This window comes from Canis aureus, chromosome 9 (genome assembly GCF_053574225.1).
Source record: "Canis aureus isolate CA01 chromosome 9, VMU_Caureus_v.1.0, whole genome shotgun sequence".
NCBI lineage: Eukaryota > Metazoa > Chordata > Mammalia > Carnivora > Canidae > Canis > Canis aureus.
In genome coordinates this window covers 34062192-34078526 of record NC_135619.1, presented here as the reverse complement: position 1 = coordinate 34078526, position 16335 = coordinate 34062192, and the positions used below count along the sequence as shown (strand labels likewise).

The window sequence follows — 16335 nt, the reverse complement described above, 5'->3', positions numbered from 1 at the left end:
TTGAACAATCAAGAAAGAGCAATTAAGTACAATTTTTAGTTCATTAACTACAAGGAGATACAGCTAAACCACTTTTAAGAAGTTGTCTCTAAGTGGGGAGGTGGGGAGGACTCTTGCTTAAATTATAAACCGTCTGCCACAGTTTAACTTTTTAAAAAATCATGTGCCTGTACTTATATCGTTAAAAGCTAAAAATATATATCTTTACATATTTGGAGCTAAGAGAATGAAGTGTAGTGTGTAAGTGAAGTATATACAATTCTCATCTATTTATTTACTGTAACAGAAGTATAGTATTTATAATGACTATTTGAAATATCCTTGAATGTTACAGCTAAAGCAATATTTGGGGGGAAAAGGATAGAAGTAAAATATGTGAATTCTTGGGTAAAATAAAGAAAGCATTGCTTTTATCTAAACTTATCAGGCTTGAATTTATGCATCTTTATTTCTCTGTGATTCATAGTCCTTTTGGTACACTAGATCAAGCTAGTTGGCAAATTTTTTCTGCAAAGTGGCTGATAGTAAATATTTAAGACTTGGCAGATCACGCGGTTTCTGTTGCAACTGCTCAACTTTGCCATTGTAGTGTGAAAGCTGCCATAGGCAATATGTAAATGAATAAGTATGGCTATGTTCCAATTTAACTGTATTTATGGACACTGAAATTTGAATCTCATATAATTTTTATGTGTCACAAAATAGTATTTTGATTTTTTTTCAATCATTAAAAAAATATAAAAACCATTTGTACCCCGTGGACCTTACAAAAGCAGGTGTGGGCAGGATTTGGCTAGCTGGCCGTAATTTGCAGAGCTTGGCTCTAGACCTAACACATTTGTGTGACTCTCTCCTGTGCATAACAAAGAGCTGCAAGCCCTGTGTGCTGCAAAGAGAAATTTAACCTGAAGTAGATGAGCATCAGTTTCCCAGCATTTAACAACTAGGGAAATGATCTCGTGGAAGGCTTTAAAGTCCTCTTGGCCTTCTTTTTTCCTCTCCCCCTTCCCTATTCTCATTTATTTTCACTGTTTAGATTATAGAAACATCCCTGTGAATGAAACTATATTTCCGAGAATACTTCACTGTTGGGAATTTCATTACCAGAGATAGAAATAATACAGGAGGTCATGATGTAGAGACACGGATTCTCTTTGTTCCAGGAGAGCTGGAATGAGGCACCCTGGCTCCAGCAGCTTTGGAAGAGTTGGGTATAAAGGAGGCTTCATGGGTATAAAGGAGGCTTCATTCACAGGTGACCAGACCAGGTGAGTCCTGGGAGTGAGGTCCTCCCTGCCCTGAGAAGCAGTCCTGGAGGTAGCACCACAGCCCCCTTCCTTGTTACCAATAGTTGCTGTTGATGGAGAGGACACAGATCTTCTCATACATGACTTTGTTCCCTTCAATTTAATTGTGTGTTGCAATATGAAGATGAGTAACACTGCCCTGTCCTTAAGTCTAGTGAGAGATAACATGCAGAGAAATATACAAAACACTTGGATAAAGAGTGCTAATATAGGTAGAGCCCACAATGGAGAGGGGGATAATGGAGAAAGGAGGTCAAAGAGGTTGACAAGGGCTAGGCTACAGAAGTCCCTGCCTATGCTTTGCCCAGGACCTGATCCCAAAGCTCTGGAAAGCTGGAGAAGGATTTCAAGCGGAGAAGTATGGGTTGTAATCAGAGTTGGAGTATGGACAGTTTAGGGGGCTATTGCATTAACTCAGGGAGGATAATAAAGCCCAAACTAGATAAGTGACAATGAAAGCTGAGAAGAGGAGACAACAGAGGGATTTAGGAGGTAGAACCTCAAGAGCTTGTCTGCAAATGGCTGAAGACAATTAATACCAGACAACCCCCAGTTTGGGGTCTTGGGTGTCTGGGAATCACAGCAGCATTGATCACTGAGGTAATGGTGATAAGAGAAATGGACGTTTCAGGGTACTCGGGGTGGGAGAAGAGTTAGATATGATCATTGAGGTCCTTGTGGGAAACCCAATGGCAGATGTCTAGAAATGAAAGTTTACAAGTGAGGTCTTGACTGGAGGCAGAGAAGGGAAAGTCAGCTGCAGACCAGCTGCTGCTGGAGTTGTGCCTGGAGCCAAGGTCAGCCAGAAGAGGGCACAGAGTGAGGAGACTGGAGAAATGAGAATGCCCCAGAGACTGTCCACAGTTAGGATTCAGAGAGATGGGTGTGTTCAGTGTCCAGATGGGGTTTCCAGAAAGAGAGAATATGAGGAAATCAAGGTAGATGTGTGTACAAGGTGAATGTATCTATGAAGGTGTTTATCCCTTTTGTTCATATTTAAAAGTTGGAATAGCTTAAATATCCAGCAACAGAGATTAAATCATGGCACGACCATATGATAGAATTCCATGCAGCTGTTAAAATATGAAAAATGTATATATATATATATATATATATATATATATATATATATATATCAACACCAGGGGTGCCTGGGTGGCTCAGTTGGTTAGGCACTGGACTCTTGATTTCAAAACATGCAATAAAAAGTCAATGGGCCTGTGTGTTCCCCAGCCCCCCAGAGGTATTGCGTTGTCGAGAGGTTCTGTGGGCTGCAGTGTCTCTAGGTCTGAACTTACTGTGGAACAATAATAGGGAAAGAATGATCACTTTGTGCTTTGCTCAGGTGTCCCATTTCCAACCCTAGGAGCTGGGGCATCACTGAGAGGCTTTCATCTTCTGATGAATTATGGTACCCAGAATAAAAACTACAGGACTTTATTCTTGAGATGGTGCTTTTAAAGATTTTGACACATAATGAATGTTTAGCAAATGCCAGGTCATCATCATCATCATCATCATGTTTAGAGTAGAACTTTCAAACATCGTAATGGTTTTAGGCTAATAAGATCTCAGAGTTCATTCCTTTTTAAGTCTCTCATTTTATAGACAAGAAACTGGGGGAGCTCAAGTGACTTGTCCCAGGTCACACAGCTGTTAGTGGTGGGGTAGATGATAAACCTTTCTCCTTAAACATCCCAGAGTGATGATCTAAATCTATTTGCAACCCTTTCAAAGCCTGGGCCCAAGTGGAGGGAGATGTAAAAGAAATATGTCCAGGAGCCAAAGGAAACTCCAAAGCAGCTGAAGCCCATTCCTTAGCCTTCTTTAAAACTGTCAAGAGGATCCCATTCCATAAACCACAGTAAAAAATGATAAAACCTCTTGCCTTCATCTACCACATCCATCATACCTCCAGCAGACCCAGAACACCATCCTCCATAATTCAAGGTCTTTCCCAGCACTGCCTCTCTCCCTCCCCTCACCTATTGCTCCAGAAGAAAGGATCCTCCCTCTTTGGGAGGAGGAAGCAGAGGGGAAGTCACTGACTAGTGCAGGCTTGATTTTGACAGGATGACAGACAAGGCTACAGACAACTCCCATGATAATATTCTCACACGGGTAGCTGGGTGTGAGAAGGCAGTGATGACAGGCAGGGCATATATGCCAAAAATGGGACCTTTTTAATACACATTCAAGAACACCTCCAAAAGTTGAAAATAGAGCTACACTACAACCCAGCAATTGCACTACTGGGTATTTACCCCAAACATACAAATGTAATGATCCGAAGGAGCACGTGCATCCCAATGTTTATAGCAGCAATGTCCACAATAGCCAAACTGTGCAAAGAGCCCAGATGTCCATTGACAGATGAATGGATAAAGAAGATGTGGTATATATATATACAATAGAATACGACTCAACCATCAGAAAAAGAAAAGAAAAGAAATCTTGCCATTTGCAACAACGTGGATGGAACTAGAGGATATTTTGCTAAGTGAAATAAGTCAGTCAGAGAAAGATAATTATCATATGATCTTACTTATATGTGGAATTTAATGAACAAAACAGAGGATTGTAGGAGAAGAGAGGAAAAAATAAAACAAGACGAAATCAGAGGGGAGACAAACCATAAGAGATTCTTAATCATAAGAAACAAACGGAGGGTTGCTGGAGGGGAGGGGAGTGGGGGGATGGGGTAGCTGGGTGATGGACATTAAGGTGGGCACGAGATGTAATGAGCACTGAGTATTATATAAGGCTGATGAATCACTGACTTCTACCTCTGAAACCAGTATTATATGTTAATTAATTGAATTTAAATAAACATTTTTTTTAAAAAAACATACATTGAATTGAGAGTTCTGAGACATAATAAAAAGATGTGGAGAGAGCAAGACTAGGAGATACAGAGAAAGTAGTCAAATGGGGATGCCTTTCCACATGCCATGTCTCAGCAAATGAGGAGGAGTTGCATCCTCTACCGACAGCATAGAACTGGGTGATGCCTCTGTACACCCTCCTAGATCCTCTCCCATCAACTTTAGTGTCAGAACTACTAGGTGAAGCTTTTCTCTCCCATGCATGTGTATGTCTTATCTTCTTGGCTGTGCTTCCTTCCCAGGTAAGCTTCAGATTCAGGGAGGGTCATCCTGGCATCCTGGCTTACTCTCTTTGTTGAGTTGGGCTGTTTGTTGAGCCACATCACCTGTGGCTAATCATGGTGGGCCCTGCCCTAGAGGGAGGTGCATCTAGATCTTATTGAGGGCTGACCATGCTATGTTGGGTGCAGGAAAGCCACAGAGGTCTATGGGGGGAATTTGTGCCAATCATTGCAGCTCTGTCCAGATTTTCCAGAGGATCTAGGTGGAGTGGGAACCACTCAGCCTATATTTCTCTCTTTCTATTTATGTGAAGGAAATATTAAGGACTGAACCATATTTACCTTCCAAGATATATGAGCTTTCAAATAAATACAGAAATAAATAAGGAAAACAAGTTCTGTAGATAAATGGGCAAAACACTTTTATCCTGTCTTATAATTAAGGATTAAAATGCTCCACCCTCACACAAAACATGCCATGTTTCATCAAAATTAATTATAGAATTCATCACTGCCATGGCTGATTTGTTCCTTCCATCCAGGGCAAGATGCTCACAAATCACAAGTTTCTATTCCACATGGCAGGTAGGTGACAGCAATGACTGTCTCTGTGTATTTTCAGCTAATAATCAATCCGACATCTTACTGAGCTCATATTGTCAAGAAGTGGCCATGGGAGAGGTGGGGAGACTTAGCTAATGTGGAGACTTCCTGTCCCCCAGGTGCATACAGAATAAAGAGAAAACAAGGCTAAGTCATGTGCAACCATCAGAGAATGGAGCAGTCTATCCCTAGGGCCTGTTATATGGACCGTTCATGTCTTCATTCATTTAATAAATATTTAATGAATTTTGGGTATGTGCTAGGCACAGTTGTGGACACCAGGGATAGAGTTGAGAAGAAAGCAAATCCCCTACTTTTATGGAGGGTGCATCCTAGGGGGAAAGAGAGAGCATGAACAGAAAAATAACATGGCATATAGTAATAATAAATGATGAGGGAAAGGAATGGAGACACTGCTCTTTAGAATAAATGGTCCAGGAAGATCTTTCTAATTAGCTGGCAATTGAATAGAGTGGAGAGGGGGTGAGAGCCTAGAGGATACCTGTGTGGAGAGACTCTGAGGAAGCAGTGATCACCCAGGGCCCAGAAGGGAGTGCATTAAGGAAGAAGCAGTGTGCCTACAGGGAAGGGAGTGCAGGACAGTGGGGCTAAGTGGGTTTAGGTCAGAAGGACCTTGTGGGCTATTTAGGACATTCACTACCACTGAACAACTTTCACTGAACTGTTGGGGGTGTTGAGAAATGGCAGGATCTGACTTAGGTTTTACAGGGCTATTCTAGTAAGCATGGAGTAGGCGGGAAAAGCTGGATGTAACCAGTGGCTCATGAAATCCAGGGAAGAGCTGATAGTGGCTTGTACCAGGGCAGTCGTGGTAGGGTTGAGAGGTGGAGGGATTATGGATGCATTTTAAAGTAGAGTTGGTGGGACCTGTTGACAGATTGCATGGGAGGTGTGGGAGAAGGGAAGCAGGCAAGGATGACTCTACAACGGAGCATGAGCAACTAGAAGAATGGAGCTCCCACTGAGGCTCTAGAAGGGATACAGCCAAAGAAAGGGTGACCAAAGAGCTGGGACACTAATAGCTCATGGAATCAAAGATTAAAAAATGGAGTGTAATTATTGATGAATATGTCTACTTGTTGTAATGAGGAAGAGGTTGAAAATTGGTGGCCCCCAGGCTGAATCTGGCCAGCAGACGTGTTTGGTTCTCGCAGTATTTATTAAGGAATTAGTTGATATTTATAACCAATGGGATTTTATATGAAAATCTGAAAATCCTGCTTCTTTTAGGAACGTGGAAGATCTGGCAACCCGGATGAGGACTGGTTGGCCCTGAATGACAATTTGTCCCTTTGGCAGGGGCACCCCTACTCTATTGTCTTATAGCTGCTGCTACCCTCTCTCAACCCCCATATCCTCATTTGAAAAGAGGAATAACAGTGTTACTTACCTGTAAGTAATGATGTTGTTAAGAAAATTAGCAGAGATACCTCATGTATAGCAACTAGAATACACGGTGTCTATTAAGTGTTCAAAAATGTTTGTTATTATTGTTGGTATTATTATTGTTGGTATTATTATCTGTCTGGCCTTGCAGGACCGTGAGTTTGCAACACTTGCCATGAGGATTTTAGAAAGTTGGAAGATGATTCTAACAAAGGTTGAGAGGTGAGTGAAGCTTCCCTTAATAAATAACGGCACCAAACCAGAGAGTAGGAGGGAAGGAAGCACAGCTCCGAGACACTTAGAAAATTGTGTCCGCCTGAGTGCTATCAGCCCCACAGATCAGGGTTCATTTCTCTTCTTCCGCAGAGCTCAGCATAGTGGCCTGGATCACCCAGTGACTCATCTAATAGCCTGGTGAGTTTGCCCAGCTCACAGCATCACAAATTACATTTGCAGCCTCCTTATCAGGCAAGCTAGGAAATTAAACCTAAACGGCTATGGTGTTGCTACGTAATATGGCTGTGTACACAGACACCCGAGGCCGAGACCATCACAGCCCCGTTCAAGCATCATTTCCCTCTGTGGCTATTAAGGCTTGAGACCTTAAAAAAAACCCTGTTCTTTTTAAGGTTAGGAAACAGGGTGACCTGGTTATAAGCAAGAGAGTTTCCCTTCTAGATGCTAGGTGTGTGCATGTGTGTGCACATGAATGTGTGTATGAGTGTGTATGTGTTTGTATATGGGTCTATGTTCAAAATCTACAGTCTCATGGCTATAAATGTGAGGGCAGGGGTAGATCAGAGATAGCCATCTCGACATCCTGGATGCCTTTATCCTGGGCCATCTATGTCCATTTCAGGGCTTGTCTCCCCATGGACCCACGAAGTGTAGAGCTTGAGGGCACAGATCCAGGGAGTGGGGCAGAAGCTCCATGGCCCCCTTAGTTCACGTGGGTGGGGATGTCGCATGTGTATCATCACCCCAGTGTGGCTCTTCTGTAACGCGGTAGCTGTGTTGAGTGGGGAAGTATGGTCAAGGGGTTGAGGCATCTGGAGCCAGCCCACGGGCCCTCCACAGCTCCCTCTCTCTGAAAGGACTCCCTCCATCTTCTCTCATGTGGGCTCCTGGGAAGAGGTGAGGAAGTGAATTCCTCTTTAATTAGTATCTTCAATCCCATCTTCTTCACAATGCTGTGGATTATTTTTCAAGACTCATTCAGATAGGTCGGGCCTCACATATTTCTGGTTGGTGAGAAGAGCTTATAAGCCACTGGAGGGAGATGCCTTCAGCACAGTGGGTGTGTTTGACCTGGCCATGTTGAGGGAAGACCTCAGCTCCACCCTCTGGTAGCTCTTGATAATCTGACCTAGCCAGTCTTGATCTTCTCTAAGCAAAGGAATGTGGAGAATTTCTTCTGACATTTGTTGGATGGTATGAGACATGGTTGTGCCTAGATAAAACAAGGACTTTCAGATGAGGGATATCTCCAAATCAAACTTTCCATATTCCATTCTTTCCATTTTGTTGGCAGGCATGGGCCTGTCTTTCTGGGGAAGAGCTGTACTCTGATAGAAATAGACCAACCTGTGGGACTCTACCGGCTGGCCATTGGGATATTCCTGTACACCACCTTCACATATCACACAGAAAACACGTGACCCAGCAAGGGTCAAATTTCAGTCCAGTCTTTTGTTTTAACAAATAGTCGAGTGTAGATTTTGCTCTTCAATCATTAAACCACCAACACATCCCATTTTTTAGTACTTTGCAAACCTTGTGTGGCTGTGAGCTGTGACTTGTTTCACATGAATGTGCCATAGTGCTTGGATCTTACTGGTTAGTTTTTATATAACTGTTTTTGCCAAATGTTTTCACTACCAATCAGTTGTTTAGTAAGTTAAATCAAGAGCTGCATGATTTGTATCCCTTCCACTTGAAGGCCATATTTAAACAGTGTCCCTTTCATTTCTCAGGAGGACCACCACTTGGTTGATTATATGTGTTTCTTTGGATGGTTCTTCTATGATTCGTATTGGTGGTTCTGCTGCCAGAAAGACTTCCAGAGGGTGATTGGCCCATAGCTGAGTGCCTCTCTAGCTCTACTTACCTTCTTCTAGATGACTGGTGAGTTACTAAGCACATGTCTGCATGTCTATGCATGTGCCCATTTTTGAGACCATCAACTTTATCTGAATTCTCTGAGCTAATGTAGAAACACCCTGGGTTAGGCTCTTCTAAGAAGAAGGGAGACCACTGCCCTCACTGGCATGTTCCCAGGGCAGGATAAGAACAGCTGCAGGACATCCTGATTCTCCAACGACCTCAGAAGTTACCATTCCCACCTAAGATAATGGCCCATCAGTGGAGAGGCTGTGTGTTTTGGGGACAGTCTCGCCTCATTCAGAATTGTTTCTCTGCCTACCTCCGTTGAGATGCCCTGGCCAACTCTAGGGTCCCCACTCTTTCTTTTTTTCCTTCAAAGCAACAGAACTTCAGAGATGTCATGATGCACTTTTTACAGTAATAGCCTTTTACAAAATTCTGATGATCAACTATTGCAGAGTAATGGTGTAAAATGCTGAAAATACAGAAAAGCACCATAAAGAAGATAAAAACCAACATAACCCATCATTAACCCACAGCATACCACTACGAACCTTTTGAAACATCTAGTTCAGATTTTTTCTACTCATGTAGACAGACATACTTCTGACCAGCTGTGTGTGGATGCCTCTTAATGCAATTTAAAACATATTTGCCAATTTTGCAGGTGAAAAATGAGCATCTCCTTATTAATGTTAATATCTTGGATTATTCGAGGTTAAACATTCTCCTTGCAGCTAATTAGCTGGCCGGGATATTTTGCGTTCCCCTGCTTCCAGAGATAGAGTTTAAGTGTTGTTAGTTATCACTTAGGAAGATGAAATTGGGGCATGTTGCCAGGGAGCTGAGGGCAGTTAAAGTAGTCATTATTAGAATTCAGAGTCTAATACCAATCTTCCTAAGTGTCTGTTTTCAATCATCCCTCAATGGGCCTTCTACTTTGAGAGAATCTTCTCCTCTAGGCCTCCTGTAGGGCAGAACTGGATGGAGCATGATGTGGGACACAAAAGGCTTGGGGTGGCTTCAGGATGCAGACAGGGTGCCTGGCTCACTAATGGGTTGATATTCTATACCTCCAGTCATCCTCCCCTTTCTTCCCTGCATTCATGCAGATAATCACATATTGAATGTCTTTCATTTTGTTTTGTGTGTGTCTGTTCCCTTAAGTGATGGAGTATTTGGTGCCATTGTTGATATTTTGTGTCTGATTTGGGTGGATAATCTGCCCAAGAGGCGATTTAGGAGCAGCTGTGTGTGAATGCCAGGCTTCTATTGTTTCTAGATATGCAAACTCGTAGGACTAGGTGAGGAGAGAGGTCACAGCAGGGCAGCCGGATTTGGGAGGTGCATTATAGGCAGGGGGTACACTCTGGATCAGATCTGTAATCTGTAATTGGTAATATGCAATGTGCTGGGTGGGCCAGCAGTCCTGGGGTGGGGTGGAGGACATATTGATGTGCCGTGCTACTTTCATGTTACAAAAACGACTTTAATGTAATTCATTCTAGTTAGAAGGTCCAGGGGTGGATCGAGAAGGCAAAATCATGAGGTATTTTGCCAGTTTTGATAACCAAGTTAATGAGGAGAGAAGCAGTGGCTATGGGGAAGGCCTGAGAGGCAGTGAAGTCTGAGGGGATGCGGGCTTCCCTCCAGCCGAGGCAGGTGGTGTAAGTAGCTCTTCTGAAGGCTGGGCTGCAATGGCCCCTCCATCATCTCAAACTGACAGGTGCTCCCAGAAGAGCCGCTGAGGTGTGAGAGAAACTGCCTTGTTACCTGGAATGTGGGAAAGAGAGTGGAGGTTTTATGTATAATTTCCTTTCCTCAGAATCCAAAATAGTCATAAATAAGTCCAAAGACGCAATAGGCAGGAGAATTAAACACGAATGCCTATCATTTCCGAGGAGCCGGAAGCTGAGAGGAATTCAAATAGCATCTTCCACTGTGGGTTTTTGACTCTAAAGTAACTTGACCAAAGCAAACTGTAGTCTGTTTATGAAAAGGGCTCTGCAAGGTGACATAATGCCACAGAGATGAGGATTTTCGCAATGGAAAAAAACAGGTTTGGCATAAGGGAGCTCTACACTCTGTGGAAGTCATAACCCTGGACCCTCCACAGATCCTTGAGAGTTAGAGGCTAAGCCTGACTATTAGAACATCATGACAAGGATTTATATTAGTTCTCCCTGCTGGGAGGGAACTTGGGATCTTTTGGTGTTGAGTGCACACAGGAGAGGATTTGGGAGAGGCTGGTGGCACATGCATTTTGTTGTCCTGAAGAAGAGAACCACCTCTTGGAAGAATCTGGAGGCATTTAGTTGAATCTAGTGGTGTGCCAGTATTTATTAATAATCACAGTGAAACTGCTTTTTTCTTTCTTGTGTTTTTGTGTAAATCTGACTTGATCTTTATAATATAAAATATTTTCCACAGGTTTATTGAATTTCAGTTTTTCAGTCAGGATTTGAACAACTGCTGAGGCTCATGGGAGGCAGTTTTATAACAGGGAAGAAGGGATGTGTTTTATAAGCCATGGTAGCACATGTATAAGAAGTCGGGCATGGACCCTCAGGCCCAATGGGGGTGCTGTGGAACAATGATGGACAGAGTGAAGATCACAGACTTAGACCACAAGATAGAAACCCCCTTATCTGTGGTTCCACTTTCTGTGATTTCAGGTACCCACGGGTCAACTGTGGTCTGAAAGTGGATGATCCTCCTTCTAAAATATCGTCAGGTCACTCGTAGCCTAACAATGCCTATGTCACAATGCCTATGTCATTCATCTCAGTTCATCTCATCACATAGATATTTTATCATCTTATATAATCACAAGAGGGAAAAGAAGGGTGAGTAGTATGGTGCTCCTTTTCGTGATACAAAAATGGATTTTTGTGTAATTCATTCCAGTTAGAAGGTCCAGGAATGGATTTGGAAGACGAAAATGACAAGATATGTTAAGGGAGAGAGAGAGATCACATGCATATAACCTTTTATTGCAGTATATTGTTATAATTCTATTTTATTGTTAGTTGTGAATCTCTTACTGTGCCTAATTTATAAATTAAACTTTATCATAGGTGTGTATGTAGAAAAATCATAGTATATACAGAGTTTGGTACTATCTGTGCTTCCAGTCATTCCCTGGAGGTCTTGGAACATGTCCCCTGAAGATAAGGGTGGGGGAGGCCACTATAGATGCCATTGGAACTTAACCTTCTACTTCACCTGGAGGCATCACAGCCTTGTTTTCTGTCCCAGGATCTGTGTGTAAATGGAATGGGAGAACCTTTTACCTTTGCTGCATGATTTAAACTCCCCTGACCTTAGTTCTTACTTGTAAAATAAGATAATAATAATAGTATCCATCTCTAGGAATTGTGTGATTAACTGAGTTAATACCTTAAAAAAAAAGAGCACTTAGAGCACAGAGTGAGCACTCCATACATGTTAAGTTTGAGGATGACAGTAGCAGTAATGACCATGAATATTGGATGTCCCAGATAGAGGCAGCCTCAGATGGTTACATAATATCCCTATCTTCCGGCAAAGTTCCAATGAATTCCCACTTTACACCTTTTTGGCTTTGCTGAGAGCATGGTAAAGACTATGAGGGCTATTGTTCTATCTACTTCTGGAAAGACTATGAGGGCTATTGTTCTATCTACATCTTCTGCTGATGGAAAAATAACCAGGCCTGTGTGTTTATACAATAATAGGCCAAAATGGAAAAGTTGACCTTGAGAATTTCATTAATCTCTTCAACTACATTGGAGACAGCAGGGAAGTGACTTCTCACATGGGTCCCCAAGATTTGAAAGAGTGAATGCTGTCTTCTAATTCTTGGCCTTGCCTCTAATCAGCTGTGTAATCTTGGGCTAGTTGCTTAACCTCTCTGAATTGTGGTGTCCTCATTTGTAAAATGGGAAGAATATAGCATCGTTGGAATTACTGATTTAGAGGTTATCTGTAGAATTGATAGCAAATTATTAGAACCTGATGAGGACTCAATAAAAGCCTATTATCATGCCTATTATTATGTTTATTATAAATGCTTATAATTATAAGCTACCTTTATAGTTTACAACTTACTATAATGCAGGGAACAGGTTACTTTCGAAGCAGAGCTTGTCCTGTGATGATCTTCTTCCTCTCCTTAAGAGATGTTAACATTCATAGGAATTCCCTCACTTTGGCTGAGCCTGACCCTTGGAGCTCAGTGGTTGTCTATGTGAAGATGAGGGTTGTCCATGGAAAGATTTCCATGTGAAGGTGTCCTGGTTGCACAAGGGCTAGATCCAAGCATTCTTGGACCCATACACCTCAGCCTCTGCATGTGTCTACAGCCCCAGGGAAAGGCTCAGGATCATCCTATTGGATGATCAGGACTTTTGAGGCTTTCTGAGGTTTCTAGACTCAGACCCTCCTCACCACTGGCTCTTTCGTTGGGCAAATTCCTACGAGTAAAATGGCAGGATTATATGGTAAGTGTATGTTGAACGTTTTAAGAAATTGCTGACTGTTTTCCAACGTGGTTGTACCTTTTTACAGCTCTGATTGTATAATCTCCCCAGTCACACATTGTCCATGTTTCCCCTTACAGCAAAGTCGGTGCATTTCCAACTATAATATATATGTCTAAAAAATTTTTTTAAAGAAGTAGAACCTTGAAAATAAAAAAGGCCACACCTAGACCCCCAGTAAGAAACAGGGACATAGATGCTTGGGTTAAGGGTTGGGGAGGTGCGTGGAGCTCAAGCTCTGAGGCACAAATGCCCACCATGGGCCAAGGGCAACACAGAGGGTACCTTCCTTCTAGGTTGCAAGCACGAGTGAGGTTCAGTTGGATTTAGCTTCCCATTGAATGCTGGGCCTGCCAGAAAAGCCTGATGTGGTCTGGGCTTGGGCTGCCCCCATCTGTGCCAGCCGTGCTGGGAACCTTCCGTGAGGTCCTCCCAGCCCATGGCAGACGGTGAGCCGCTCACAGGCCTACCGGACCCGCAGCCTCGCTCCAGGGCTGGTGCTTCTTGCTGGATGGAAATGGTTTGCAGGCTCTGAAGGCTACTTTTCCACCAGCACAGCGTGTCAGCCAATCGTACTCCATCTGCAGTACGAATATCAGAAGCTGTGGGACTCCAGATGCGGGCAACAAAGAAACAAATTGGGAACATTGTGCACAAAAAAGATTTTAATAAAGATTGAGCTGGCTCCGAGCTAGGTTCTGCCACTCTTCTTATTGTGATCTTGACAGCGACGCAGGGCAGGACCAAAAGGCCGAGCCCGAGGCGATTCACATTCCTGGCACTGACGGTGGCTGACAACAGAGGTGCCTTTGCACGGCGCTCCAGGGGCGCCTTCCACCCTCGGCAGGTCTCCCCTCCCTGCCCTCGCCACCCGGCCCACCCGGCTCAGGGCCCCACCGCTGAGGCCTCAGTGTGCCCTCCGGGGCTTGATGGAAGCAGGTACCTGGGCCCTTGGCCTTCATTCTGCCGCGGAGGGCAGAGATCTGAGGAAGCTGTCCTGACCAAGCCCTCTGCATGCGCCTCCCTCCTCTACCTTTTACCTTGTATTATGGAAACATTTAAACGTATATAAAAGGGGGATCCCCGGGTGGCTCGGCGGTTTAGCGCCACCTTTGGCCCGGGCCCTGATCCTGGAGACCCGGGATCAAGTCCCACGTTGAGCTCCCTGCATGGAGCCTGCTTCTCCCTCTGCCTGTGTCTCTGCCTCTCTCTCTCTCTCTCTCTCTCTCTGTGTGTGTGTGTCTCATGAATAAATAAATAAATAAATAAAATCTTAAAAAAAATAAATGTATATAAAAGTAGATAGAAAAAAAAATAAAAAAAAATAAAAGTAGAGAGAATCACGTCACAAACCCCCATGTCTCTAACCATCTCCTTCCTTTGCTCTTGTATTAATTTTGAATCAGATCCCAGACATCACGTTATTTCATCAATATACAGGTCAGTGCATGTGGCTAAGAGATCAGGGTTTCTCTTTTTTTTTTTAAAGACATATCCACAGTATCAAATCCCACCTAAAAAAAATGTGCAGTAATTTCTGGGCGTGTCTTATGCAAAGTAAAGTGTAAGGGCCACGGTCCTAAGCTCTCTTGTCCAATTGGAAAGTCACCTCCTCTGCTAGCAGGAGCCACCCTGACACGTGTTGGAGGAGGATGTGCATTTTTAAAGCTGGCAGGAGCTCTACTTCTGGAAATCCACACTCACAAGAGAAAAACAGCACAAAGTCAAGCTGATGACTTGTACTGCAAAAAGGGTTCCTGACTCTTAGGCCTAGGAATCTGGGAAGTAGAAGCCTTCTGTTTATTTTTCAAACAAACTTTGTATTTTAACCTCAAGGGGAGAAGGAAACACCATTGGGTTTCCTAGGAATGGTCTTTAGGGCTACTAGTATGATGGTACTCCGTGGGCTCCCTGAAGTGATGCTAGCTTTCACATGTCCAGTTAGGAAATCTGGATTTGATTTATGGCTCTGCAGTTTATGTGCATTATAAAGATGATGTCCTTTGGCCCAGGTAGCTCACATGGATGTTTGCTTGAAATAATGACAGTAGGTACCGTGCCTGGTATACATACCTGCTGGAGTCCAGGGAGAGTATGGTGATGCTGGTCATGTGCCTTCTTCCCTGGCTGTGCTCCCTGCCTCCCAACCCCACCCCGGAGCCCATGCCAACAGCTTTACAGGCCCCACCTTCATTCCTGGATGTCTACTCATGGTTACTTTCAGGTGCTCAGCAGGAGGTGGCTGGGCTTCCCTGACACCCAGGGCTCCCAAAGCCAGTGGGCAGAGCAGACCCCACTGGGACTCTTGCTTTTCTTGCACCCTTCAGGAACCCTCTATAGCGTGTGGTGTGAACCTCCCTGGCTAACTGTCTTGTTTCTTGCTGGTGAAAGCACCATTGCCCATACATGACAGTCTCCTCAGAAGTAAAACTGGTTTGGCCTTGGCTAAGCAGGTGTCCCTTGATTCCAGCAGGGGATAGGGAATGAAGAGAACCTTGCATGAGTGGGTAGAGAGATGCCAGAGTCTTCTTTTGCTATCTCTCCTCAGAGGCAAGTGGTGTTCGGTAGTAAGTGACCAGGAAGATGGCGTCACCTGTGTGGAACCCAGTGCAGTGGGGTCAAAGTCTTAAAGGTCCCTGACAACTGTTTCTTCCTCTCAGCAGAGGCCTGGTTGTGTCTGGAGAGTGGCCAAAGGAGTAGCTGTGGACAAAGGTCTCTTTTCTGCCTCCTCTTTAATGTCTGGAGAGGCCACGGTGTGTCCCCCAAGAGCCTAGTCTGTCCAGAAGCTAATGCTTGCTGACTGGCTGGACATTCTATCCCTAGAGCCAAGCAGATCCCCTTACCCCAAAACCTGGTGCTTCTTAGGAGGTTCACAAGAGCCTGTTGGCACAGCTCAGGTAAAAAGATGTCTGGTGTCTACCTGGTGAATCCTAGTCATGATTTTAGAGCGTTGTCACAGAGGAGGCAGGGCATGGGGGAGATGGTACTGGCTTTGGAACCAGTAGGTCCCAGGGTCCATTCCTGACAGTGGAGTAGAGGGAAAGGGGTGTCGGTTGATACAATCATAATAGAGGGAAGTTTGGTGACATCATTCAGAATCACAAATGCACTATCCTTTGATTCAGCAATTCCACTTGTGCAAAAGGACATATGTACCCCTTTCCTGCAGTGTGTTTGTGGTAGCTGGAGCTTGGCAACATCTGAATGCCCATCAGTAGTGGGCAAGTTAAATAACCTGTGGTTCTTCCATATGACACCATTTAAAAGATTGAGGCAGCACTAAGCATTT

General features: G+C 43.9%; 1 long non-coding RNA gene across 1 annotated transcript; it reads left to right on the top strand.

Annotated features, from left to right (window-relative positions):
* Positions 1-1070: 1070 nt before the first annotated feature.
* On the top strand, positions 1071-13736 carry LOC144320617 (uncharacterized). Its single transcript, XR_013386232.1, has 5 exons — positions 1071-1268; positions 6268-6429; positions 6575-6645; positions 8397-8547; positions 11202-13736. It is a non-coding gene; the product is annotated as an uncharacterized LOC144320617 (long non-coding RNA).
* The last annotated feature ends 2599 nt before the right edge of the window (positions 13737-16335 follow it).